The 26,825-nt window shown below is 40.0% G+C and overlaps 1 protein-coding gene across 12 annotated transcripts in view; it reads left to right on the top strand.

The window, feature by feature from the left end:
- Positions 1 to 26,825, top strand: part of TENM4 (teneurin transmembrane protein 4) — a 1,435,480-nt gene that overhangs the window by 1,014,832 nt on the left and 393,823 nt on the right. For all 12 annotated transcript variants that reach the window (XR_004406800.2, XM_032990906.2, XM_032990916.2 and 9 more), the window contains one exon: positions 13,056 to 13,153. The gene's annotated coding sequence lies outside the window, so the exon portion shown is untranslated. The remainder of the gene's footprint in view (positions 1 to 13,055; positions 13,154 to 26,825) is intronic.

Here is a 26,825-nt window from a genome sequence, read left to right as displayed (position 1 = left end):
CTATCTAGAATCACTAGGGTGTGTAAGAGCCCAAACCAAGCACTAGGGTGCTAGATCAAATAACTTCTTACTTCACATTTATTTCTAATATTGGCACTAATTATGCTGTCTTTCTTTTTCTTGGATAGTCCATGCTGTACCACAGGCCAAAGCTGATTTTCATCTCATGCTAATTTATCTCAGAAATTCTTCTGCTGGTTTAGGTGAGGTACAATGTATATGGGAGGAGAAGTCCAGTATCTCTGACTGATACTGTTGAGAAATGTTTCTGGATTTCAGACTAATTTGGGGGCCACATAATTTCCAACATAAGTTTCCCAGATTCTCTGTACATAATCTGCATACTCTACAGGCAGACAGGGATCAGCTATTCACTACAGAGCCTGAAATGCCTGAGGCCCTTGTCTCTGCTTATATCCATTAGAGGTAAACCAGGGCTGATTACAGGGAACACTGTACTTCTGATCATGGCAATGAACATAGCTAGTAAGTGTTCTGGGGGCAGATTCTCATCTCATTTGCATTGGTGCAAATCAAGAGTAATTGAGTTATTCCATATTGAGAGCAGACGGACTGCCCTAATAGGATTTTCTGTTTCAATAAGGATAATATTGAATTCAGTCAGTGACTCTGTTTTTTTTCAGTTTTCCTTTGATTTTATGCTGATATACAGCATTTAGCTTTGGTTCAGAGGGAAGCCCACAGTGTGTGCAAAGAGAAGGTCACTTGGGAAGGAAATACAGTTGAGTCCCAGTTCTGGGACTGCTTGTTTGCGAATAGGGTTTGCAGCAGTTGCTCCTAAACCAGATTGTTTCTAGCAAGTCACGTACCCGTCTGCTGACCCTAATCAAACCTGAACTCAGGGGAAACAAGTAGCCCTCATGAGCCATGATCACTCATCACAGAAGTGGGTGGAGAGAAAAGCAACCCATGCAGCAGAATGACATTAAGCTGAGAGATAAAAGGCACTCTTTTTTTCAAAAAAAAGGACCAGCTTGAAAGATGATTTAAAAACAGAAAATTCTTCACATGACCCTTTAAGACAACATAAGCCCCTTTTTGTTTCCTGCCTATTTCAGCCTGTTCCTGGTCAAGAACGCCACAGCTAATAATTGTGTCAGAAAACCTTCCTGTCTGAAAATGATCTCTTCCTAATGGGTAGATGATTCCATATGGTTTCATATGTCATAGATGGAGAGAGAACATATTGGACAACTGGCCACAGCTGGCAGTTCATGTTAGTGCCATATGGATAAATGTGCAAGCTCTACTGCATTGTGTATTTCAAGTAAACCATTTATCTAAGCAGGTGCTGACCCACTGGGAATGCATTTTTATGGTCAAACTTGCAGCATGCAGTGATACAACCACTCTGTTCCCCCCTCCTTTTTCTGCAGTGCAAACACAAGACACTTAGGTATCATTTGACTCCGTTCTGCGTTGCACTGCCTAAGTCCATTGACGTCCATAAAATCACACCTGGGCAGACCCTTTGTAAATGAGACCAGAATCTGGCTCTCTGAACTGTATGGTTATTAGCAGACCAGTCTCCAAAATCCTCTTTGGGAACCAGTCTGTAATGTTCACTTCCAATAGAAATTGCTATAGCAAATTTAGGAGATTAAAATCACCCCATTTATGAGGCTCTATAAATACAGAATCAGACTTTCCACCTCCTTGAGCTACTGTGCTCTGTCCCTGGTTCCAGCTGAAATTTTTGCACTCCTTTTCTCTCCATGCCATAATTCCCTCTTTGTCTAAACATGCTTCATTTTAGAATTCCTATCGCTTGCATTCCTAATATGTGCGGATCAAGGTACTTGCTGACTGATTTACGTCGGACTTGTGTGGCTCCCTTGGAAATGGAGCAGAGCACATTCCATCCACCTGTGTAATAAAACCAGCCGGTGCAGGGTGGGAACACTCAAACCACAGCATAAATAGTCTTCACCTAAATTTTGACTCAGTTATCTGTCTCTCCATCAACTCTTCTGACTGTGGTATTAAAATCATGCCTAGGGAGTAATCCTTCATGAAAAAAAAGTCTCTAATTATGCTATTTATTCTAGAGCTCTGTGTCACTGCCAGCACCAAACACTGGGGTGAGAGAAAGTGCCTCGCCTGCATTTCTGAGCAAGTATTTTGATAACAGTGCAGCCCTGTTAGTTAGGTCCTAACATCCAGAAAGCTGTAATTTCAAACTCTCTGGGATCCTTATAGAATCATAGAATGGTTTGGGTTGGAAGGGACCTTTAACAGTCATCTAGTCCAACCCCCCTGCAATAAGCAGGGGCACCTTCAACCAGATCAGGTTGCTCAGAGCCCAGTCCTACCTGACTTTGAATGTTTCCAGGGATGGGGCATCTACCACCTCCCTGGGCAACCTCTGCCAGTGTTTCACCACCCTCATTGTAAAAAAATTCTTCCTTATATCTAGTCTGAGTCTATGCTCTTTTAGTTTAAAACCATTACCCCTTATTCTGTCACAACAGGCCCTACTAAAAAGTCTATCCCCATCTTTCTTACAAGCCCCCTTTAAGTACTGGAAGACCACAATAAGGTCTCTCCTTCATCTCTTCTCATCTGCTTTAGGAGCAGTGTAACTCTCTTGCCTTTATAATAGGAGGTAGCATTTTTCACGTCAGTAAATTAGGTCAGTTTGGGGTTAAACCAGTCTACAGCCCAAAGATCAGATAAGTAATTTCATTAATGAGATATAAGCTGGATTCCCTGTTTGCAACTGTACCAACCCGATGGTGTGCAAAGGGGCAGAGAGTTAGTTTGGTTAGGAAAATCGGGAATTCTGCAGTGTTTGGAAGAATAAACCTGACAGTCACCCCGTGCTTTTTCCTGCTCAGCAGTTTCACATCACTAATAGTTCACCTGTGGCTGCTTGAGAAGTGAGAAAACAGAGTAAACCTCAACATATCAGAATGAGGATGGTGGAACTAATTCTTATCTCTCATCATCTACCTAAATGTACCCGCATCCAAGGTTCGTGTTCCTTCGCTTCTGTTTATTTGTGCTCATATATTCTAAACATTAGTTAAGCTTTCATAGTGTAACAGTAATAAGACAGCTTAAATAGCAAGTTCTCAGCTGTGTTTGGTGCACACTGTGCTGCGGGAGATTAAAAAGAAAATCGGGAAGTGCGTGACGGAGATTAAGATGATTCTGAATTGCTGTGTATAAGACTGAGTCCCCTTTGTGCCTCTTATCTGCTGTTTGAAGTACTGTTATTTAAGCTCAGTGTTGGGGGGGGTGGTGGGAAAGAAGTCTTTCTGAGAGGATGTAAGAAGCCATTTCAAAAGACGATGCCTCTCCAGTAAATAAAGCACAAAAGTTTCAGGTCAGCGCTGAAATGGGGGATGAGATGGAGTTGCACCCAAAAGAAAACTTGTTCATCCAGGAGGCTTTCAAATCTTGTCGCTGAGATAAAGAAGATCAAAGTGTTTAAACACGTTGATCCACTACTGAGGAAAATTTAGTGCTGGCAACAGAGAGCAGCTGCAGTATAGCTGGCCTGTCTAAACTCACAGCAGGGGACTAATTGCTCCTATGGATATAGGTTTGCTTTACAAAAACAGGTCTGAAGGAACGTCATTCTCATTCACAGAATGAGGGAGATCTATTGATAAGTGGTAAAATGCTGATCTACAGTATGCAGCATAGTCAGGAGGGAGGCAGAACTGCAGCATGGGCAAGGGGTATGCATGAGGATCCTCTGCTTTTATTCAATTTCTGTTGTGCAGGGAAAGATCCCTTTAATTTGCTCAAGGTAGCAGTAGTATCAAGCCCTTCTTGAGATGTATTAAAAAATGAAATGAGGAAGAGTAGTTCATAGTCAAACCTTAATGCTATTTGTACAACATATTGTCCTGGGTGGTAGCCTGGAGAGGGAGGCTAGTGCCATCAGAAAATTCAAAATTTTCTATAAAAACTGGAAAGTTATTTTTATACAAATTATTAATGGGGCAGGGGGTGGAGAATAATGAGGCAGATCATAAAAAAAAAATTCAGTGAATTATTCCTGATACAGTCACAGCTGTAAATATCTTTATGACAAGTCTGATGGAGACGCTGTTATGACATCTCATTAAAGAGGTTCCTTCTTGCACTCAACAGAGGGTGAAGGTCTGAAGCAAGGGTTAGTGATGGGGCTTTTCCCATGACACAGAAATTGTTTCTGGCAGAGGTGGGAACTGAATGGGATTTTTGCATTTGACTGTGAATATTGAGACGTTTGAGTTCTTCTGTGTAGCAACTACCTGAATGCCCATTTTTTTCTTATTCTAAGGGAAATTAAAAAAAAAAAAAACAACCTGCAATTCCAATCCCAGCATCTTCCTCATAAAAGTATAGCCCTTAGTATCATTGTGTGTACTCAGTAAAAAGCAAAGGCAGCTCAGCCACCCCAGTCTTCCCAGTTGAGAAGGAGAGACATCTTGCTTTTGGAAGGAAATTAAATACTCCTGTGCTGAGTCATTACAGTACAGTACAATATGCCAATCTAACTCCAGCTGTTCAGCCCTCATTTGGTATTTATAGTTCTTTTGATAACAGCAAATTTCACTACATGTGTATATATATGTATATGTATATATAAGTAGATACATTTCTGTGTGTATGTCCAGCCACATAAGTAAAGTATATGCTTTGACCTTTTTTAATACCACCTCATTCGTGAGGCCTCCCAGAAGTATCTAAATTATTCACCCTGGGATTCCAGGATAGGCAAGGGAGGGAGATAAGGGCATTCAGAGGCCACAGTCCTCTTCTGTCACCACAAATAAAAATCTTTTCATAGCTCTACTCTTGATTGCTCCTTTGCAGTGGGGACCCTCGTTAAAGCCATTCAAATGTCAATATGCCACCTAAATGCAGGAGGTAAATTCTTCCATGGTTTCAGGAGAGGGCATCACAGCATGTCTACATTTGCCACAGCATGATGGCTGGCAGAACAGGCTTCTAAGCATGCAGCAGCAGGGTAGACGTAGCATGCGGTGGGCTGCAGCAAAAGAATACAGTTACGAACGTATTCTTTATTGGAATAAAGGTTTGATTCATTTGGGATGTCCTAGGACATCCAACCTGGCCTCTCTCGCTGGTTTGGAAAGGTGCAGGTCTTTCTTAAGTATTGTGTTAGACTTTCCAGCCCAGAAGATGCCTCAGATAGGTGGTGGCATCTCTCAAGGTCAGAAGCAGCCTTGGTTAGTACCAGGAGAATCACTGTCCATTCCTCTTTGGATCTGTCATGTGTTTGAGTGTGATCACATTGAGCTAGAGGCAAAAGCTGTGGCAGAGGTGCAGGAGGTAGCATGTGAAGAGGTCCCTACATGGCCCATCTTGAATGCACCCCTTTCTTGACACCCTCCCCAGCAGTGTTACACCCCCAGGAAGCAAGGAGACAACGGTGAGGAGCACATCCAAGGAGACAACAGTGTCCTTGCCCTCTGTTCACATGGTACGAGACTCACTAAGGCAACAGCCAGTTGATTTACACCAGTAAATCAATTACAAATTAAGGAATAGGTTCAGCAGCACATTTCAGGCACAATGTGCCCCAAGCAGTGCAGAACTATCTAACACAATCTACCTGTTGGTCCACTCCCGCAGCTACATAATGTTTTAATTTCTGTGAAAATAGCTTTCAAAAATATGTTAAAAGATTATTTAGTATCCATTTCATGTACCATTACTTTGTTACAATGGTTATACTGGGAGCTTTTGCTTTGTACATCTTGTTAATCATTGATGTCTGGCATTTTTTTATGCTTATTCTACTGCTAAGAAATTTGCAAACACAGATTTTTCAGTGGAGTTTTTGTAGAAAATGTGTTATCTGTGGCAAGTAGGATAAAAACATTTCAAGGAAGTTGTAATTTTCCTCAATGTTTTCAAGCCAGAGTATGTCAAAGTTCAGATGTACAAATAGCCCACAAAATAACCATATAACATGTATAAGGTGATATGCAGTAGTGTTTATAGTCTATGAGAAACATGGACTCCACATAGCTTAGTCCACAATTGCCAGCCTTTAGGGTCAAGTTTTCCATCCTTGAGCTCAGTAGCTGTGTACCTGTAAACTTCTCAATGTCAGCTTACCTACCCACTGGCAAAAAAAAAAAAAAAAAAAAATTGAGGCAGCAATTACCCTTTGTTGCAAAGTGTTTGAAGGGTTTTGGATTATAGATCGGCATTGGATAAAGGGAAAGATTATTGCTTCCATTTAACAGCTTTAACAAAAAGTGTATTGATGGTGAGATTATATTTTATTGTTGGTCAAGTCTGCGCTGAAATACCTGAAGCTGTTACAGGACAACAGTTGAGCAACAGTTATAGAAACAACTGTTGCAAACTGGAAAACATACCGTGATACTTTTCTAGGCAATACAGAAATTCTTTCTCTACAAGGACATTTTTAATATACAGTGCAAATAAGCCAGGATAAATGTTTTTACTTACGAAATGAACCCAATAGAAAAGATATTTTTTCCCACATAAAAAGTAGCTGAAAAAATTATTCAGAAGCCAAAGATGACTTCTTATTTTTTCACAGTAGACCAGGAAAATATTTATTTTGGAGATGCTATTGCACAAAAGACATTTTTTAATGCTTTGAATTTAGCAATATGGATTATGAGCATTTCAAAGTAAATTTTGTGGTAAGAACCAAAGAAGGGCTTTACATGTGCAAGAAAGCTGGCTTTCTAAACTGCTTTGCAAGCCTTGATCATATGGGTATGTTAATTTTAAACTCTGCAAGTACAGGACCAACTTCACTAAGAGAGAGAAGCTGTTGCATTTTGGTACAATTGCTTAGCCCACCTGAAATCTAAGTTCAGTGAATCAAATTCCCCACAGCAAAAGCAACTCAAATAAAGTTGCTACACTTCAGGCCAATGGAAATGCCCTGTTTCTTTGTTCTAGTTGGCCAAAACTGGATATTCTGTCCTTGAGTTTTCCTGTCTTGATAAAATAAATTATTTACCAGATTTATTACTGTGGTCAACTGTTACGTTTTGAACAGTGTTATTACTGAAATGCTGTTTAGCTTTTGTCAAGCCAACATTACAATTATTGGCTGGAGGGGTAGGTACTCATTTGCACTGAGAAAACATGTCTTGGGATGAGACTCATTGACTATTAATTTATGCAGCTAAAAACTAGACATCTGAGTGAGTCTAAGTTGATAGCTCTTTGACAACGAATATGTAGATGTCTAAAGTTAGCTGAGATAAATCTGTGATAGCCAAAGCATATGCAAGCAAATGAAACTTAGATATGGCACAACTGAAAGTAGAACATGAAAGCCAAATTCTTGCACAAAGCATATCTGGTGATCTTGCAACAAATGAGAAAGAAGAGCGTGGTACACAAAGGGCAAAGGACAGTAATTCTTTGATGAGCATTAAAATATAATTCTGCCGAAGCTCAGCAAGATACATTCCACATCCTTTACTTGTGCAACCATTTCCCAGAAATGCAATTTTTCACCTGAAATTATTACACACTGAGAAAATTATCTTAATTCTGAAAAGCCTCCACTGCATAGCCTTTTCCAGACTACTCTATAAACCGCTTAAAAACCAGCCTCACCCTTCTTCAGAAAAAAAAAAAAAAAACAACAAAACCAAAACAGAGCAGAGATAAAATACTGAGAAATGGCCCCTACAACAGAATTGGAACAGATTGGGATGTGCAAAACACTCACTCCACTGGGAGCCTTCCTGGCTGATGAGGTTCAAAATAGACTTGATGTGTGGGCTAAAAAGAAGAGGTGCTTAGGGAAAGAGCAGCACTCCAGGCTTAACTGCTTCTGTAGTTCCACCCCCAGGATGGCTCAGCCCATGCTCTTCATCCTTTCTCTAATGGTCCTCCCTTGTTTGCTTTTTGTCCAAAAGAGGGATGGTAACAAGCCTTAACCCTTTGCCAGCTGAATCAGTGTCAGGATGATGGTCCCTCCAGGCAAACCTTGTTACTTGGTATGGGTTGGTTATGAAGGACCTCCTCCTAGATTTCTAAGTTCTGCCTTCCCCATGTATTTCCCACCAAGGGCTGAATGTGTGGATGATGATAATGATAATAATTTGTTTTTTTCTGATGACAAGCTGTCAGCATATATGGCAATGAAATATTAGGCTGAAGACAATATTTCTACACGGGGTGTTGATTTGGTGTGAAAAGAGAGGTTGTACAGGTCTGGTAAACATCTGCTAAAAGCATTATTTGGGGATGGAGTGGACTACAGAACACATCTGCCTACTTTGCAGGATCCTCAGATCAGGCCCAGAGATGGAGACTAAAGTATTCCTGGCCAGAAATGCACAGTTCCTCTGAACGCCCTTGGTGAGGGCATGTCCATGATCTACCTCCTTTCCTCAACCTTCCAGCAGCAGCAACCAGGCCATCCAGGACCATCTGTGTGGTGTTGAGGATGGCACTAATATCTGCCATCTCAGGGGGGTGTTTTCTTACGAAGTGGGCACTGTCATTAGGAATTTAATTGGTACCACAGTAATTCAGGGGCATCTCACCTACTGTGAGTTAATCAAGGATGGACCAAAACAGCACTCCCAGCAGGAAAAGCTCTGCTGTATCCAGGGCATTGCTTAGACCCCTCAGTTGCTTTTTGGATATATGATACATTTGGAAATAAGATATCCAAGAAGCCCCCAAGCAAACAAACCCCAAAACAATCCAGCCATCAAAAGTCTGGATTAAAGAGCACAGGTGGCAAGATACTGTTCTCTCCTTGTGTGTGGTCCCTGATGCAGATGCCTTGTTTTCACAACACTGATAATGAAAGCATTTTTATTTTTGGATGCTCTTTAGGGTACAGTGTAATACATCAAAATAAATCATTGCATTGTACGCCTGTTACAAATGAAAGCTGATGTACCAAATGTCAAGGTTGATTACTTTGATTAATCACTGAATATTACCAATTTTGCTAACGGTTTTGAGGAAAGAAATGGTAGTGAGGGGGGAATGTTGACTCTATTCGAACATAAAAATGTATAGATAAAGATTCAATAAGTTTGCATAGATTTAGAGATTACATTGTTTCAAGTAAGGCAAAACATCCCTTGGATCTGTGCTTTAGTAAAGAAACTTTATGCCATTTTCCTCCTATTTTCACTTACTAATTTAATTCAGTAATCATCGTATTTGAAAAGGCACTCATTTCAACTGTTGTGCAGAAAACTTCTGATCAAATCAAGAGCATTAGCTTCAAGGCCACCCTTCGTCCTATGAGACAGGAAATATTTGTATGATAAATTAACTATGGGTGAATGCTAACTCTTTAATGAGAAAAACCATGCTCTGTTGAATTCAGCCTTTCATGTGAAAGCTGTTTGGGACCTTACTGAAAAGAATGTGTTAATCAAGAGAAAAGCATAATTACTGTCTTGTCAACAGACACAAATGGGAAAACCTGGTGAAAATGAGGTTGAAGTGAACTCCAAAAAAACACACAAAAAATGAGTTTTTCTATAAGGTTTTTAGAGAGCTTGCTTTACACTGCACAGTGATTTATGACAATTGGAATCTCACTATTTCTGCAATTAATATTACTGGATGCTTCCTATTCAGAGGAATGTTAATCATAATAATGCAAATGGAAGTATTATTGCAGCTATGCCTCAGAGTTCATATTTCATATTGAGCCAAAGGTTCAATATTCAGCATCCTTCTCAATGGAGCATTTACATTGTATGGATAGATGAATGTGCACCAAAGGTAAAATAACTGAATTAATATAAACCAGAATAATATGTCTGGCACATAGCTTCCCATTTACCCATTTTGCTGTAAAGTCCTGATTGTTGAGGCTTTTTAAACCAATAATAAATTATTGCAATGCACTGCTAATTACACCTCACTGAAGTTTTGTATAGTATAAATTGCACTCATGATGGACTTAGATTAAGTTTCTTATGCTTATTTTTAGCAAGACAAAGGCAATTCATTTCCAACTAGGCCATGTTTAAAAGTTTAGAGTAAAAAACCTGTGTAATTATTTCCTAATATGAGGAGAATATTGGTGACAAACATTATGTCTTTTTGCACTAAGTATATTAATGAGAAAGGCAGAAGCAAGAACACGTATTAATTTTGACATGTGTTTAAAAAAATATAATGCATATTTATAAATTTTGCTCCTGCAAATCTTTTCTAAATTGTCTTCATGTTTTCACCTCCCTCTTCATTCCCTTAGATCATTTCTTAGCTCATGATTAGCTTCTTTATGACTGCTGATACTCATGGAAATATTTGGTCCTTTTCCTTTTTCCTTCTTTTTATTTCCTTCTTTTTTGTTGTTGTTTTGTTGTTTTGGTTTTTTTTTTTTTTTTTTTAATGAGTTTTTGTTGGTGGGGGGAGGTGGGAGGGAAGATGGGGTAATTTGCAATTTTTTTAAATCCTGCTGTCTTTTATTAAAAAATATATAAACTCGAAGTTTCTGATATTTCAAAGCTGATTCAGAAATATCAATATTTCAGAAAATGCCTTTCCTAATCCCTTTCTCTGTAGCAGAAAGGTGCTTTTTATTTTCATCCAAAAAGAATGTAACTACCATATTAAAACTGTTTATCAGGAGGTGACAATGGAGGAAGTTGTGCATGTTAACAGGGTGAGATCCTACTTTTTGGGGAACAAAAGAGTACAGTCATAGGGCAGTGACTGGAGCTTACATGTCCATCACATGACATTATTATCCTCTTCATAGGAAAGGAAAGAAGTCCCTAGGTGGGGAACACATTTTAAACTTTGAAGATCTGGGTTCAAGTCCAGCACAAACTTCCTGTATAACATCAAAGAAAGCATTTTGGTCCAGATCTTCAGAAATATCTCAACACCCAGCTGAGTGAGAAGGTGGTACCCAAATAACTTTCAGGACCAGATGCAACAGATAGCACTATATGTCTTTATATCTTGTGGTCTGAATTAAAGAGTTACATGCTCTGGGTACCTGATGATCACATTTTTTTGGCATCACTTTACATCTAGTTGGGCTTGGTCTTTCAAAATGGCATTTAGGTTGTGATATTCATATGAACATACTGAAATATGAACACAGATTTTTATTTTCTTGTTTTAAAAAGAAGACATTAAATCACTTTGATGGGTCATCCCAGAGATAGGCAGGCATGGCACTGTAACTTCCAGAAGAGAGGTGCAAATGGAAAAGCAACTGTATCCTCTCAATTTGTAACCATGACTGCTAAAGGAGCAGAGCTGACCACCTCCTGATTCTCTCTGTGCTGGAGGTTATTCACAAAAGTGGGAATAATAGCACTTCCCTACCTTGACAAGTAGTTTAAAAATGCATATATTAAAAATTAGAACAAGTATAGATATTATGGCTGTGGGGGACCATAAGCGTACCAGAGTCCTGAGGGAGGAATATGTACAATTTATTCTTACCTCCTTCTTGTTTCCAGATCTCCCAGAAAAGCATTCTGGTGAGCGATGGTTTCTTCTGCTTTTGTTTTCCCTCTCATTGAAGTGAATACCAGCAAGAGAGGAGATTCACAAAATTAATTCAGATTGGCTTACATAAGGACCCTGTGATGTTGATTAAAAACCATCCTCAGGGCCATTAGCAAAGTGAGATAATAAATGAAAATGCATCAAATTGCATGAGTTTTCTAGTGGGGGAACATCAGGGAGCAGTCTTGAGTCCAGTCTTCTTTAAACATCTTAATTCATTAGCCAAAAGACAGGAAAAGAGTACATGTTAATTAAAATCACAGATGATCCAAATTGGGAGGCACTGAATAAATCAGTGAAGATAAAGAGGTTAGAAACCTTAGGCAGGAAATGACAAAATGAGATGCAGCTTCAAAAAAATGCATGTGGGGAGAAATAATCTGTACGAGGACACAGTCAGCAGAAAGGAGGGTTGTTCAAGAAGCAGAATTAATGGGAGGAAGCCAAAGGATGTGGACCGTGGAATAAAGGGCAATGTAGCAGAGCAGCTATTTAAAAGTGACCTTTGCACCTTTTCAGTGGACAGCTTGGATTCAGAATTACTTTACAATTGGCAAGATTAAAAGGTCAATACAGTTTTGGACCATATATGCAGAAACAGGCTGCCAAGGAAAGATGTGGAAGCCCACCTCTATAACAGCATGCTACCTCATCATTCAGACTTCTTTTATTTTTTTTCCAGTTCTGCAAGACCTTGTGCACCACAGTGCATGTAAAGTAGATGCATATCAAGCAAAATGGGTAGCTTGGGAAAGTTTCTGGGCCTGGCAAATGTGGCTTTCAGTGAAACTACAGACACCCAGTTGCTGTGGTCTCTTCTCCACCTCCCCAGTCCCTGTGGGACTTTGTCTCCCTGAGACAAGGAAAGGAGCTAAGAGAGGGGGCTTGAGGCTAATCAGCTAATGAGAGGCCTAAAAGAAGAGGAACCCCAGTGCTGTCCTACACTTTCTTTGAACCTTCTGCTTGTGGCATGACAGGTTTGTCACACGTGCATCATTACTTTTAAATAAGGGCTCTTCAATACCACAAGCAACTCAGATAAGACAAAATTTACTGATGTGAGTGGAAACAAGAAGCATCTGTGTAGGATCTTAGTCATTTCACTCTAACAAAGGTAAAAGATCTAAGGAAGGAAATATTTAGGATAACCACATAAATAAAAAAAATTCTTTCACCTTCTGAGGACTGTAAAATCACACACACACAAAAAAAGAACAACTACCATGTCAATTGGAAACCCTTGAAACTACAATAGAGGAATTGGCAAATTACTCTTTTGGCAAAGGGATAGATGTTTGCACAGTTAGCCAAGGACAGGCTTTTTTATTCTAAGTGATGTACAGAACGCCTTAGTTTGTATTTAACAAATACATTTATTTTTATGGGATGACTAAGCATACCCTAATACAGTGGTATTACACTAGAAACCACTTATGTATAGATGACTCTTTTATGTGCCCTGTCTAACTGTTAGCAGTTGTTTTTAAGTCATTTGGGATAGCAAATAAGTTAAAAATCACTAAACAAAACACTACTTTTTTTTGTCTGTCTTTTTACAGGTAGACTGAGAATAACACATGTCCAGATTAAAACTGTATCCTACAAGAGATATTTGATGGATTATTCCTAGATATTTCTAAGAAGGTGAATACAAAAAGTGAGTACTAATTCCACCACCTGGGATGTTTTAATTATATTTTGTTGCTTAAAATCAAATTATGATAGTTGTAATGTTTCTTGTGCAGATTTCTCTAATAGGAATCATGAGGAAATTCACAAATTTAATAAGAATATGTTCTAAACATCACGGTTCTATTATTGATCTGTGTTTATTTTTATTATCTGACAATAATAATTTGCATGACAGTCCCAGTCAAGGACTCATTTTTACTGTGCCAGGCACTCTAGAAATATAGACATTCTGTGCATGTAATGACTTACATCTAAGTACAAATCAAGAAGCCATGGAGAGTGACAGACAGATGGAGACCCATGGATGTAATAAGAAAGTGCTGGTCAGTATGACAGGCAATGTTCAGAGAGCATCTGCAGCCTAGCCCTTGCCAGTGCTTTCTAGATATTACTGCAGAGAAAGGAAGAGAATAACAAGGTTGTTGTATAGTTATTTATGGGGAGAAGCATGGAAGAAAATACAAAAGCATTCATTTGAAAATCTAGCACATGGACTGTGGAAAATGGTTGTATACATTGATTGGAAGCTGACAGCCTAGTTTTGGATATAAATGGGGAAGAGAAGGCAATGATATATCTGGAAAAAAGGCCTTTGCATCAGGGCAAATTTACACCTGTGAAAAATGAAAGGCATTCTGCAGTAATTAAGATGTTCAGTGACAAAGACTGAGATAAGATATTTACCTAGGTGGATAGATAGAGAGGAAAGGCATTATCTTAAGTGTGTTACACAGAACAGATCTGCAAGACCTCAGTGTAACTGGGAAGTGGCATCTGGGAGAGGAGTATGAGTTGAAGCTGGTAGGAAGGTGATGGACATGTGACAGGATGGTGGTGTTGCCCACAGTGATAGAGGAGGAAGGGAGGTTGCTTGGAGATTATGGGTGGGACTCCTCAAATGGAAAGAAAGCAAACTTGAGACTGTTGAGTACACAGAAAAAGACAAGGAAAGGGTAGAGACTGTCAATGCATTACTAAAGTCAAGATATGCAACACCCACTGCTCTCCCTCCATCCATTGAGCCACTCATCTCCCTGCAGACGGTGATCAGAATGATTAAGCATGATTTCTCCTTCATAAATCCATTCTGACTACTCCCAGTCACTTTCTACTCCTTCATATGCTTAGAAATTATTTCCAGGATTATTTTCTCTATCACCCTCCCAGGGACCAAGGCTGATGGGCTTATAGTTCCCTGAATCCTCCTTTTTTCACTGCCTTAAGATAGGAGTGACATTTGCATTCTTCCAGTCCTCAATTGCTACGAGCTTTCAAAGATAATTGAGAGTGGCTTCACAATAATATTAATCAGGTCTCAGCACTTGTGGGTATGTCCTATCAGGTCCCATGGTCTCATGTGTATACAGTTTGTTCCCTAGCCTAGTCCTCCTCCACGAAGGATATGTCTTCCTTCCTCCAGACTGTCCCACCAGTCTCAGACACCTGGGATTGCTAAGGACAAGTCTTACCAGTAAAGAACAAGGTGAACAAGACATTGAGTACCTTTTCCATGTCCTTTATCACCAGATCCCCTGCCACATTCAGCAGAGAGACAGCATTATCCTCAGTATCATCCATTGCCTAATATTAATATTGAAGTTACGTTTCTGGGTTAGATTACAGAAATTGAGAACAGTGAGAGAACGGAACCAAAGCATTCAGAGTTGGAAGGAGGAATAATGCAGATTTATCAAAGGGGAGAAAGACAAACAAGATAACCTTGAGAGGAAATGAAGTATCCAAAGGAGGGCAGAACATCAAAAATGAGAGACTGAATTGTTGGCTGGTTTGGGCAGCTGATAGAATAGGGAGGAAATGTACAGAAAGCAAGTTCTTAAGATCTGGCAAAGGAGACTGACTCATTAGAGATGTTGGCACAAGTGGCTTCAGTGAGATGCAAGATGCAGAAGGCAAACTGAAAACTTCTAAAATAGATCTGGAGGTTGAGGTCTGTGGTGATTGTAAAGAGTGTGCTGGCTGGTGAGGAGAGCAAAGGAGAGGAAAGTACAAAGTTTTCAGAATTGTATTTAGGCCAGAAAGCCAGGGTGGATTTTAAGTGAGAAATAGAACTGAAGAAGATAATGAATTAACAGTAGGGAAAGATGATTTGATCAGATTTTCCCTCAAGATGCTTCAACGGGTGAGAAAAATAGCTGGGTGTGGATATTTTGATAATGGATACCAAGACCTAAATTAAGTGCTGATTAATCCAGTCTTCCTGTACAGGCAGTGGGAGAATGTCGTATCTCTAAAATATTTAGTTTACACAGCACATAAATTGCTTGTAGAGAAGTTTGTCTCTTGCTATCTCTTTCCTTGTAGACTAGAGCAACTAGACACCTGAATTATGCATGACCATTGTTCAAATCTAGATGGGATGATAGCAGTAATTAATGTCCCTAAGCCTTTATTTCTCATCTGTGACATGGTGTCAAAGTTCCCCTTTGATATTTATCTTCTCTATTCAGATTTTAAGAACTTTACACCTGGAAGGTGTGCATATAGCACCTAGCCCTCCAGATGAGGGCTGGGGCACCTGCAGACTCCTGCCATATAAAGAAGCAGGAAATGTTCAGCTCAACCTGGAAAGTCTTGACATGAACGATAAATTGAGAGAATTAAATGCCTGTTAATGATAAAACTACGTGTATGGTAGGGGGAGTTATAAAGCTCATAGCACTGAATTTAAGTGATATTTAAATGAAACTGATGCAGAATTATGTTGACTTGCAAGATAGGTTGGAAGTCGTTAGTGAACACCAGTGCTTTAATCACCAGCACTGTCCAGATACTGACATAAACAAGAGGCAGTTCCCAAAGCATGGTAATTCTGCCTGTAAGTTATGTCCAAGAGTTTGTTCTTTACTCTTTGGGGAGAAAACACTTTCTGCTATAAGGAATTAAATTGCTTCTTCCCATAATAACAATTAGCACCATGAATTCATTAGGAACTCAGAGCATGTCTCATGCATATCTAGCCTAGTCAAATGAAATAGACACTGTGTTGGTGCTTGAGTTGCCTGGAAGTATTAGGGCTGGTGTGAGCTGAAATGTTGTGTCTGTAGCCAGGATTCAAAAAGATGAGCCCTGAGAAAGATCTAACTGCAAGATAAAGACTATGCATCAAAGAAAAGAAAAGAAAAAGAAAAAAAAAAAAAAAAAAAAAGAGGGTGAAAAATTGCCAGAAAAATAAGTGTTTTGAAAGTCAGGGTTTCATAGTAAGTGGTAACAGTATAATGAGGTGACAGCCTACAGCAAACTCAGTGGAGTGAGGAAAAGGGGATAATATCTCTAAAATAAAACTCCCCAAATCTCTAGGACATGACAAGCTCTCTTTACTAAGAGACAGGTAAATTCACAGGACTCATCTAGATGGATTTTTACTGAAGCTGAATTCTTACTTGTCAACATAATCTGAAGTTGGTGGTTTTGTGTTTTGTTTTGTTTTGTTTTGTTTTTGTTGTTGTTGTTTTTTGTTTGTTTGTTTGTTTGTTTGTTTTTAAATGCTACTCAGTTTTTCTGATGCATTTATTAACCTTTTTGCTGTCAGCTGATCTGATTAGTGACCAAAGGTCAGAGGGTCAATAATAGTCCCCCAAATCAGTTATTTTCTGTGAAATCACAGAGTATTTCCCCAGTTATGTCTAACTGGGCAGTGAAGTCAGCCATGCCAGCTGTGTGGCAATCACGTCTCTGCCTCGACGGGCTGGTCCATAGCTGCTTTCCAGGTATGCCATGCTGGCTGGTCCAGTGCTATCTGCTGAATGGAGCTGGCAAAAGGCAATACTCACTGAAAATGAGCATGAACAGTACAAATAATAGGGGCTGTTATTTTACTGTCTAGTTAAAAGGCATACAGTGCCTCAGGGTAGGTTGCGTATTTCTCAGGGTGCTTTTCAGCCAACATCTTTGCATTGGAGCAGCCAACATTGATCTGGAAACAGGCTGATTTTCAGAGTTGCTGTTCACTTGCAGCTCTCGATGGAAACTGTGGTTCATTGCTGATCAGACTGTTTTTATTCAGGTGAGGAAAGATAAAATTAGCTGGCTGGCATTAAGTTCCCCAGCTTGAAACCACTGGCTGTTGTTGGCTTTCATGCCATTCTGCTGCAGCCTGCAACTGAACTTGCAACTCTTTTCCTACCTATCTGCTGCAACCTGCAACCTGCAACTATTTTCCTATCTATTTTCCTGTTAAACCCCATAAGGCGACTCTTACATATTTTGGGGTGTTTACAAACACTTTACATGAATAAGATTTTGGGAATAAGTTTCTGTAAAAATCCCCTTTGTCCAGCTAATTAGAAACTGCTAGATAAAGTGTACATCTTTTCAAATTAAAGACTTAAGTCCTCTGTTTTCTTAGCCTTGATCTACCTGTCACAGGATCTACAGGGCATATCTCCTTGTTTACACTGCAAATCCAAGATAAGTATCTTTACCAACTATATATTTATACAGCATCTAACATGTTGGGCTAGTGGTGCACTTAAAGCCCTCAGGTGCTACAGCTATAGAGATGGTATATAATAATAGGGAGTTTCTCATTCTCCCACAAGGCATCTTGTTTCAACCCACAATATAGAGAAACATTAATTTAAAAGGTTCTATTTATTCAAATCAATCTGTCATGCAATGTTAATTAAGCATTAATTGATATTTATTTCTCTGAGGCATCAGATCCTCATTTTTCTTGAATAACCCTTGAAGTTTGGCTCAAGATACTGGAGGAAGGATGAAACAGGCTTGTCTTTGTGACTAGTAGAGGCATTATTTATTTATTTATTTATTTATTTATTTGCTTATTTATTTTTGCTGTCAAGTGCATCAGTCTCCATAATCTTCTCCCCTCCCATTATTTGACAGAGGATGAATTGGCAAAACAATAGGAAGGATGTAATTAGAAACTTGGCTGAGGGGTGCGTGGAGGGGTGGGTGTAAAAACCAGTGTAAAATCAGAAGTTTAATACAAGAACTGTTTGTATGTTGCCAGTCAATCATTTTCTCCCTGTTTAGATTTGCGATTGAATTGCAGAAATATTTCTTGGACACATCAGATTTTGGTTTTCTTTTGCTTTGCTGCAGAAAGCTATTTTCAGCCTAGGTTTTACTCCTCCTGTTGTGACATGCAGGAGATGCAATCTCACAGCCTCCAAAGGATGGATACACAACAGCAACACCATAACAAAGATCCTGTCATTACAGTGTTTGGAAAAAGAAGTAACTTCATAGCAGTGGAACCGCCTTTAGCTGCGGATATGGAGTATCAGAGAAATCTTCCCCTGGGGATACTTATTGCTCATCTCCTTGTAGTTTAATAATACACAAAAATATCATAGCATCTTCCTTCTGAAAACCACGTGCTATTTGGAGAGCATTAATGATATTATTTGGAAAGCATTAATGACATAGGCTTTACCCACAGCCTGCACAGTGCAACACCATTTACACATACCACCCACCACCACAAACAGGCTGTTTCATCCAGGCACTCTAGCACGGTTTTGCTGCTTTCAGGATTTTAACAGGCATCTTTCAGGGTTTCCTTATGTATCTCTGCATGATCTCGCAATGTACATTATAGACAGATCTAACAGTGGCACACATGAGGCCGGTACTTCAAAAGTGCCAGAGTCACAGCCTGTGACACTGGACAGTTCAGATGCTACAGAGGCAGCTGTTGCATCCTCTGTTCCCTCTCTATCGCTGAGGATCTTCACCCCTTGCAGCAGATGTGTAGTTCCAATTAGCACTGTAGCGTTGTCCCAGAGCAAGTCTGAACCCCACTAATGCAGCCAAAGCTCCTCAGCACCCCTTGCTTTGCAGCTCTGATGGAGGAGGATGGTGCCAGGTGCCACCCTTGGGGATTCTGCAAGCCCTGTTTTTTCACCCATAGCCATGGCATCAAGAGCTGACTTCACTGTGGGCTCCAGTGGGAGCTATGGATCCAGGGATTTTCATCCCAGTTTGCTTTTGCTCATTCGTGTTGGCTGAGGTAAACTCATATTGTTCATGGTAAAGCTTTCAAATGCTCTGGCTATCCCAGGCTAGACTTGTTTTAATTTACATCTTCTAGTTAGACATTGACTGACGGGGTGGGGAGGACAGTGGGAAGAGGGAGCAAAATTTGCTTTGCGGTACATAAGAATCAGTTTCCATCTTCAGGACAGCACAAAATGATTCTGTACGAAAAAGCAGAGATTTTCCATCTGATTTTAATGGTAGATTTCCCACTGTGTATGACTCTATCCTCAACTCTGTTGCCGAGGAAGTTTGGTTTTTTGCACGTTTTCTCACTGGGGGTAAGAAGCCACCGCATATCATAAGGCAAAACAAACAGGAAGGCAAGTAAGGGCATTCATCTCTCGTGCAACAGGATATCCCAAAACACAGAAGTATGGAAAAATAAATGAAAATGAGTTATAGGATATGTCTTCACCCGGTACAAGAAAGCACCCCTGAGTACTGCTGCTGCAAAACTGTTCAGCATGTGTTTAGCTCCTGTGAGGAGTCCTATTAAGTCCTAACATGAAGGACAGGCTTAAATAAGGAAGGCAATTTAAAATATACTTCAACAAGTGAGATCCTTCCCCTGACTCCATTTTGTAATAACAGCATAGTATTACCGGTGATAATAATGGACAATCATAAATTTGTTAAGGTTTATGTGCCTTTGAAGTGGAGCAGTCACCTTTTTAACTGTATTGCTAAATAAAGTCTAGTTTATTTTTTTTCACTGGATGCCAAGCAGACATGACTCTTATCTGGTCTAGGCAAAGAAGCAAGTTCTTTATTTTATCACATTTAACCTGTTAACAGGAATAGACAGTCTGACTCAGCTGAAAGTACTGTCCTGAACACTTACTATTAGCAGTATATTAACCTAATGTGGTCTTGTTGGGAAAGATAAGTACCTTAGATTTTAATACAGAGATCAGCACCTCAAATTACAGCTCAGCTCAGAAAAGACAAGTAACAGTATGTGGCAGCCTTCGCAAGGTTCTTCCAAATCTAGCTGAAACAAGAAATACAAGTGCCTGTGAGAACAGCAGCCCAAGTATAGAGAATCTAAAAGCTGAAGAAATGTTTTTCTGATCTGGACATCTGGCTCAAGGAGGTTTGTTCATCCCTGTATGATGGAAACAACTCGTTTTCTCCAAAGATTGCTAAATATAAGGTGCTTGTGAGGAGGGGAAGGTGAGTGCATGCCCTAGGCATGCACTCAGATCTACAGAGCATTCAGTCCTTTTGGGAAAATAAAAATTAGCTTGTTCAGCCTCATGCAGAGTTGCTGTCCTGTTCAAGCCAAACACACAATTCACACACAATCCTCAATTTTTGCTGTCTGTGCGAGGGAACTGGCACTTCTAAGTGTAATTACTGGGCACTAAGGAGTTGTTCTTCTGGCAGTCCCATCAAGGACAGAACAGGAGAGGGTCCCTAAGAAGCTTCTTCAACAAGCAGATGCAGAATATTCTGCTTATTTTTACAGGGTCTGTATTCACATATATTAGACCACGTGTGAAAAAAGCTGCAGCTGTGCTGGGGCAGTGCTCAGCTGTAGAATTTGCTCCAAGTGACGTTCCCAGTTAGTCAGCTACACTGTGAAATATGCTGGCGAAACGTCCTTGCTCTCCGTAAAATGTGTGCTTTGCAGTCATAGGTGGTGGCCTTGATGAGGCTAAAGGATGTTTTAGCACTTCTCCTACATACTTGCTTACAAAGGAGGCCATCCATGACCCTGAGAGTCTGAGGACTGAGTTTCAAGCTGTCATTTATCTGGACAATGTTTCTGAGTTTTGCTTTATTTTTCACCTTTTTTTTTTTTTTTTTTTTTTTTTTTTTTTTAATTGTGTGACATTTGCCAGGGAAAACATTTGCAGCAATAAATCTCATCAAAATCTCAACCAAAATCTCATCTATTGCTTGACATTAATTTTGATGCTTTCCACTGCAGCTGTCTCCCTGCAGGTTTCATCTTTGTGCTCGGAGACAGGGATTTGCTCATCCTACTCCATTGCTCTCAGAGCAGCCTCTGGGTGTTACATGATGGGAGGCCACAGAGGAAATTCTATATTTTTGTAGTTAAATTCAGTGGCATAATTTCCATGTTGTTTCCCCTTGTTTGAACAGCTTCTGATTTCTTTAACCAATTCCTTACCACTTCCTTGCTGATCTGTTAGCGCGCTTGCCCCTACCAGGAGCTCCAAAAAATATGAGAAAAAATCCATGGACAGGTGTAAGAGTGGGACTATTTTCCCTGTTGGCAATTGCCCTGCTTATTCAGAGAGTCTGCAGCAGCCGCCTCTGTTTTAGCTGGCTCTTGGAGAGAACATTGTCTTTCTCTCTCCCTGACCACTGGCCAACCGTGGTAAAAGCAAAAAACGTGTGCAATGACAAATCCAAAAAGCACATATGCAGTGGCATTGTTTTCTGTTTGGGCAGGATAACTGTGTAGCTGCAGCACTGAGCTCTCCAGGGAAGAAAACAGGCAGGAGATCTGCTGTGGGAGGTCAGAGAGCTGATGGCATCCTAAAAACCATCCTACCAGGCATTATTCTACTAACTTGTTTTGGAACGGAACTCAATTAGCAAGCCCATGCAATGAGTGTAAAACTGAACATCTTAAAAATGCTAACACTGAGAATTGATGACAATATTTTGGTGCAGCAGACAGGCACCTCTGGGCACCTCTAAGGGGAGTATTCTGCTTTCCACATTGGCACACTGGATACTTCTTCACCAAAATATGTTAGTTGGACCTGCCACGTGTTAAAAACAAAGTGATGGAATATCCCACAGGAAAAAAAAAAAAAAAAGGCAGCTTGTTTGTTTCTTTGCTCAGTTTTTTAAAGCCTGTAGTTACATCCAGGGGGGAAACTGAGGGATACAAGTGGGACACGTACTGCTTCGTGATGGCATGACTTGCTGAAATGATAAAATGCATGACGCTTCCTGACACATGCATATTCTTAGTAGCTGCTGATGAGACAGGATGAGTGGTAGTGCAAATGTTTACTAACTTGGGGATGGCTTCTGATATGGAAGGTATGCACAGCTATCTTTGAAGTCTGTAATAGCCAGGCACATACGTAACTGAGATCGGCAGTGGGTGTTCATTCTCCAAGGACACCTCAAAGTTTGCATCAAAGAAACCCAGGAATAGAGTTTTGAGGGCAATGTCATTGGAGCCCTCCCTAAGTCATGGCCCTCTCAGAGTTCATATGGGTGTAGGGGTCACAGGAACTCATGTGTTGGCTGTAGCTTTGCAAAATTCAGCAGCAGGATATGGATTTGAGAGTTGACTCAGGGCCCCAATTTGAAAAATCATCTTTTTGTTTCCCTTGAGATGTTTTTACCACAGTCATGATAGAGGAACTGTAGTGGAATTGTCAAGTTCATGGCTTCCTGAGACAGCTTGGCCTTTCTGGGGAGACACCTGTGTCTCCTCTTCTTCCTTGGCAATCTCCTTTATTTTTTCAGGCTTACATCCAAACCCCCCAAGTGCACTTTGAATCTTAGGTTGGTTACTCCCCAGTGAAAAGAAATGTATTTATAAAATCATCTGGAGACCCAGATCAAATATTTTAAAAAAACACTGCATTTCAGCTCACCAAAGCCTGGACCACTCATGCCTCCTTTATTCTGTTTATGATCTTGACAAGAATTTTCATAAGAAAAAGTAGATATTCTCTGACTAATAACACTTCTCCTCTCTGTGCCTATCTGTTAGATGAGGATGCTAATAGTGAAAGAGAGATAATTGTGCTTTAATTGGGTTCTGCTTGTTCAAAGAAGGAGTGGGCATGGGATGCCTTTTGGTTCCCATGGCCTTCTAGATAAGTTTCCACATAATGCCAATTAAGAGCAAAATAAAGAGTATGCAAAACAGATGACAACTGCTGCTCACCAGGAATCATTCTTTTGTGACTAAAACAATGGGGCCTTCAACCAAGGGTTCGCTTTTTGCTGTTGTAGTTTCCCTTGATTATTTATTGCATTTTACATAAGATTTGCTGCAGAATGAATCAAGCCTAGAAAAGTTTAAGATGAATGTGACAGTGGGAGCCTTCCAATTGTATATATGTGTGTGTGTGTACATTTGACAAAAGCAAGAAGGAAAGTAAAATTAAGTTTTTTTTTTCCACTACAAGTTATTTTTATTTTGGTTTTATTTCAAAGGTAGCTACTGTGTACAGGGAGGGTCAAGGGTTTTTTTTTTTCTACTCTTTTTCTGCATTTTTTTTCTTTCTCCTTGTTTGTTAGTTTTAAGGGTAATTATTCACCAGGGCCTTTTCAACTGTCAAATACAACAAAAGGTAATCCGGCCTCTTCTCTTTCCTGCCCCCACACCCGCCTTTTCCTTCAACAAAAGCAGCCTTTGTTGGGAGGGTCATCACTTCACAAGGATCCTGCTTCGTCCCACAAGTTAGAAACGTTCTACTTTATATGAAGGCGACCTCTCATGAATGCTGAGAGACTCGGGATGTTGCAGCTGATGCTCTGCCCTGGGTGATGTTACTCATGGACAATTTCCAACTTGACAAATTAGGCTCTGATAGATATTCTGAATGGTTTCTTTTCCTTCAAGCAGGATTTCTAACTTACTACATGAGCTGGTTATCAATTTATCTACAATACATACCCTGGCATTAATCAGTCTCCATCTAAAGGGTGGTCCTTAACCACTGGATTGTGTTCACAGCACCATTTGGTTGGGAGAAGCCCTCTGACTTCCCAAATTGTGTTTTCTCATTTTCTTCATGACTTGCATCTCCTTGATGTTGAGGAAATTCATAGTGGAAAGAGCACTGTTCAACGACAGTGCATTTTGCAGACAGAATTATGTTCCTTATAAACGGATCAATATGTGCCAATCTCCAGCTTCATATAAATATTTGCCTAGATACTAAATTGATCTTGTCCTAGATTTGCCATAATTTAAGTGTATGAAGCTATAATCAAGACTCCTTGATAATAAAAAGAACCCATCAGCAATTATACTCATTCACTTCCCCGTATTCAGGGCTATTTCTGCATTTTACTGATAAACTCCTGTTTTCAATCAAATTTGCAGCATCAAAATCAACATTGCACACCAGTTAATGATGTTGGAGTGCTTCGTGTGTGGCATTTTGAAGTTATATCAGTGTGGAAACACGAGTGATTTCCGAGAGGCTTTTATCTGATATGGAAACTAGACTTTCCCAAAAGTATACCTAAAACATTCTCTCAACACTCTGAGTATTGTCCTTGTGAATTTGAATGTACTTTTAAATTTCTGAAGGTATCCAGTAGCCAGATTTCTTGGACACAGAAGCGTCTAAGGATGCTTCTGTTTCTCATCATCATGATCACTTAGCATTTTTATTATGGAATTATCTGGTAGTGTGAGTTGTATCAGAGACACTTTGCACTAAATGCTGGACTCGTCATCCCCAAGTGCTTCTGTTCTATATAGAGAAAATGGACAGAAAAGTGCATCTGTTTAGGAATGTTATTTCTATTTTACAAGTGGGGAATGTGGTCTGAGAGAGATTTGTACTCTCACCATGCCACAGAGGAAGCATTCTAGGGAAACAAGTCTAAGGTTCATTCTGGTCCACGTTGCAACAGGGAAAATTTTGTTTAGAGATTAGGAAAATAAGTTTCACAATGAGTTTAGTCAAACACTAGTATAGGAGGAAACTCCATCCTTGGAGATATTAAAAACCGGTTTAGGTGAGGCCTTGAGCCACTTGACCTAGTTCCGCCCATTAGATACAACTTCAAATTTGGCCCTTCTGTGAGCAGAAGGTTGGACTAGATGACCTCCACAGGTCCCCTCCAACCTAAATTACAGTACTCTGAACTTTGACAGTTCTCCTTCCTCTCAACAGACATGTATGTGCATATACATATAATAATTACCTAAAGGAAGGCATATCTTAGTAAGCAATAATGGGAACAGGTTTGTAGGTAGCTGCTGGTAAGGTCATCAGATGACAAGTGTCGTGGGTTATGCTAACTGGAGGAAAGGGTTAAAATCCCTTCACTTTCCCAGTGACTATGTGCCTGGCCATAAGACAGAGCTCTGTGTCCTTAAGTTTTTTCAAGATTGAAATTACTGTTATTTTGAAGTATGGCATTTTCAAGGTTAACCCATTATCATGGTTTAGCCCTGGTAGGCAGCAGAGCCTTACCCAACTGCTTGCTCGCTTGCTCACAAGAGAGAATTGGAAGAGTAAAGCTGCAAAAGCTCATGGGTTGAGATAAAGGCAGTTTAACTGGCAAAGCAAAAGCTGGGTGCACAAGCAAAATAAGAAATTAGATCACTACCTCTTGTCAGCATGCAGATGTTTAGCCATCCCCACATATTGGTTACTTGGGAAGACAAACATACCAACTACCATGGAGAAATTTAACCCTATCCCAGCCAGAACCAGTACACCCATCACTGACTAGTTTTTTTTTCGAGCTAGACTTGGCTTCACTAGGCATATCCTAGAATCTGAAACATCTATCCTCATCCATAACTATTTAACACACCTGAGAGTGCTTTACAGATAGATGTGTTAGGTGATTCTCTGAGTCGATCCTAATATCTCAACATTTGTGGTTGCACCCATTATTAAAATGGACCCGTGTTGGGAGTGCTATACAACACATGCTGAAGAAAATCACTCATTTATGTGAAGACCACATGTGCAAATGAAAGCTTTAGGTAGGTCAGACTATTACATAAGTAGCGAACAGATTTATAATTAAGTCAAGGGATCACCTCAACATTTTCATTCCAATTAAAGATTCCTTGGGATTTTTATAACCAAAACAAATAAAGTTTGGTTTGATGCCTCATTTGAAATTCTTTCAAACTCCACTACACCATTATAGTATTTCCTAATTCAGAAAAATACCTGTTCAGAACTTGCTTTTCCTCTCTAAACTGGAATTAACATCCTATATGGATTGGATGCATATTGTATACTGCAGGGTGCACCTGTGCTGACAGCCCTTCCGTCACTGCTTGAGTATTTCGTATTTCCTAAGGACCCTGAAGCACCCAAAACCATTAGTAAACCAAATGCATCGTGCTCTCCTGGAGGAAGGCAAATAGAATTAGACCTGTTTTACAGATAAGAAAACTGAGGTCATTTTCCAGCTGATGTCTGAAGTTAAGCACCTATCTCACCGCTTGCAACTGTAAAATGATCTAACCACTGACAGCCCCACAGTGCTTGGCTCTTTACCTTCACTTTTGATACTCAAACGTTCGGCTCCCACCGTCCCTCACTCAGGCCCCAGTGGCGGCTGTCACAATATTTCAGGCTTAATTGTCAGGAGAGCAGAAGTCCCTGGTAATCATCAAAACACGGTGGATGTGCAGCATCTTCTGAGCCCATTTAATGCCTGGCTTTGCACGTAAGCTGAAGGTGACTTTTCTCAGGCTTGTCACCTGAATGTGCTGCAGACAAATGAGCTCCAGCCAGCAAAAAAATAACTGCAGAGAGGTCTGGAAGCATTTGCTTGCTTGGTCTCCAAAAGGCCTTGCAAACTGTTTTGCTGATAATGTGAACAAATTGGTATTTAAGGCCTGGACTCTAAATCAAAGAAAACACATGGAAAAGCACCTAATAAGTAGCACTCATTATCAGATT

This window comes from Tyto alba, unplaced genomic scaffold (assembly GCF_018691265.1).
Source record: "Tyto alba isolate M040663 unplaced genomic scaffold, T.alba_DEE_v4.0 Super-Scaffold_2, whole genome shotgun sequence".
NCBI lineage: Eukaryota > Metazoa > Chordata > Aves > Strigiformes > Tytonidae > Tyto > Tyto alba.
The sequence above is the reverse complement of the archived record's forward strand: the minus strand, read 5'-3'. Positions and strand labels throughout refer to the sequence as shown.